This window comes from Siphateles boraxobius, unplaced genomic scaffold (assembly GCF_051911475.1).
Source record: "Siphateles boraxobius isolate OS27281-9 unplaced genomic scaffold, OSU_SipBor_1 8, whole genome shotgun sequence".
Lineage (NCBI taxonomy): Eukaryota > Metazoa > Chordata > Actinopteri > Cypriniformes > Leuciscidae > Siphateles > Siphateles boraxobius.
In genome coordinates this window covers 16796707-16798828 of record NW_027509208.1, presented here as the reverse complement: position 1 = coordinate 16798828, position 2122 = coordinate 16796707, and the positions used below count along the sequence as shown (strand labels likewise).

At 42.5% G+C, this 2122-nt stretch overlaps 1 long non-coding RNA gene across 1 annotated transcript; it reads left to right on the top strand.

Annotated features, from left to right (window-relative positions):
* Positions 1-371: 371 nt before the first annotated feature.
* LOC143728614 (uncharacterized) lies at positions 372-1368 on the top strand. The gene is made up of 3 exons (XR_013199847.1): positions 372-389; positions 906-971; positions 1330-1368. It is a non-coding gene; the product is annotated as an uncharacterized LOC143728614 (long non-coding RNA).
* The last annotated feature ends 754 nt before the right edge of the window (positions 1369-2122 follow it).

The window sequence follows — 2122 nt, the reverse complement described above, 5'->3', positions numbered from 1 at the left end:
GAGGTGGGAGGTACAGTTAAAGAGGATGAAATACTGAACTACAGCAAGTTTTCTGTAAGCTGCAATATGAGTGATGTTGTTTCGGACCCAAATGACAATCCAGACCCTTTCTAAATGCCTAGCATGCTTGCGTACATATTGTTTGTGGGTTTAAAACTAGATGAAAATGAATATTCTGTCATAATTTCTCACATTCATGTCCGAACTTTCTTTCTTTAACTGAACACACACACACAAAAAAATAGTTTGATCTGTTATTACTGTTGTCTTTGAGTTGTCAGACTGGAACCAGACTTCCCACTGCTGGCAGCAATCTCTCCCGGCTGAGGCATGCAGCGGATGGGGTGGGTGTTGAATCCAAGGCCCCTGTGGAGAGGACGGGGGTCCAGGTAAGCCACCCACACCTGCAGGATGTCCTGTCAGACTGTATAAAACTAACAGGCTAACGTCAGTTGACCAGTCCAATGTTTTTCTCGTTATATAAACTTTGTGTTGTATTATTAATATCTGAGTTTTGTTTATTCAAAGGGAGGAACTCCTGGGGTGGGATTTTTTTTATAAGATTGGGCATTTGATAAGTCCAGTGCCTGATCCTGATGTCACTCAATAATGGGTGGTAGAGATTGTAAAAGTACAAGACATTTTGCACTTTGTCATTTTCGGTTATTCAAGAGATCCAAATGAGAAAAAGATGCACTTTTAAGCACAAATTAGATTTGATAATTAACGTTGCATTTCAAACTCTTCTGTGAGGCATGATTTGTCTAAATAAACTATAAACAAAACAGAATTCACTAGATCAGTCGAATGTGTCTGTTATTTGTTCATCTTTGTCCAGAATGATCAATGAAATGTTTGTTTTTGCTTAGAAGTAGAGATGGATTTGTTTGCATATGTGTTAACAGCAGACGGAACCCAGATTTATGGACGGAGAGAAAGAGAGAGATAAAAGTGAAAGAGAAAAAGAAAGAGTTAAGCTCAATATTCTTACCAGATGCTGTTTTTGAGTGGTTTCTTTTGGAGTTATGATGTTTGTTTCTCTTGATCCTGGTCCAAATTCCCAATGCTAAGCAACTCTTCCAGACCAAGGTTTCTGCTCAGGAAATTAGCTGAATAACATGTAGTTTACAAGGATCCTCTGTCCAGAATAAATAAAAGGATAAATGATGCTACACATAGACCATCAGAGCTTTGGAACTAATTACTCTTAGGTTAATAAATTAAACTGTAATAGTGTAATTTCACGTGACGTAGAGGTGCACAGCCATAGACATTTTTACAGTTTTTATTTAATTGTGTCAATATTTCATTAATTATTTCCATTCACAGGGATCCACCAACCATGCTGTAGCTGAACACTGATAGACCTGTGTAGAGCTCACCTCACTGAAGGTGGCATGTGGGTGAGCTGTGTAGGTGGTGGCGACAGCATGGTTGAGGAATGGATGATGGGAGGAGGTGGGAGACGGAGGCTGGGTGGGAGTTAAGGAAAAGATCAGTCTCACGCTCCGGAACAGGCTCAGGCTCAGGAACAGATACAGGCTCAGGAACATATACAGGCTCTGGGACAGATACAGGCTTGAGGACAGGAACAGTTCTTGGGGCAGGAACAGGTCTAGGGACAGGAACAGGTCTTGGGATAGGAACAGGCTCTGACATTGCGGTGGTCATCCAGGCTGAGGGCTCAGGCAGTGAGGTGGTGGCCATCTTTGCCAAAATCACAGTCATGGCTGACCTGGCATGAACAGTCTCTGGCTCGCAGGCATGACGTGAACAGTCTCTGGCTCGGCAGGACTGACGTGAAGAAACTCAGGCTCGATTGGCATGATGTAACGAAACTCAGGTTGGGCAGGCATGTGCAAGACATGAAGAGTCTATGGCTGTCTCTGGGCCACAGCAGCAAACTTAACTGCATAGTCCATTTTGAAGATCCGGTATTCTGTAATGCTGATATCCACAGAAGAGGAAGATGAATCCAAGGTTTATTAAACAAGTATTAACAAAAGAGCCAACAATGCATGCCAGTGTGCTACGCACAAACAATGCCGGACAAAGAAGTGAACACAAGGAGGAAATTAAATACACAGTGATGATGACGTGCAGGTGATCAGGTGATGGCTGA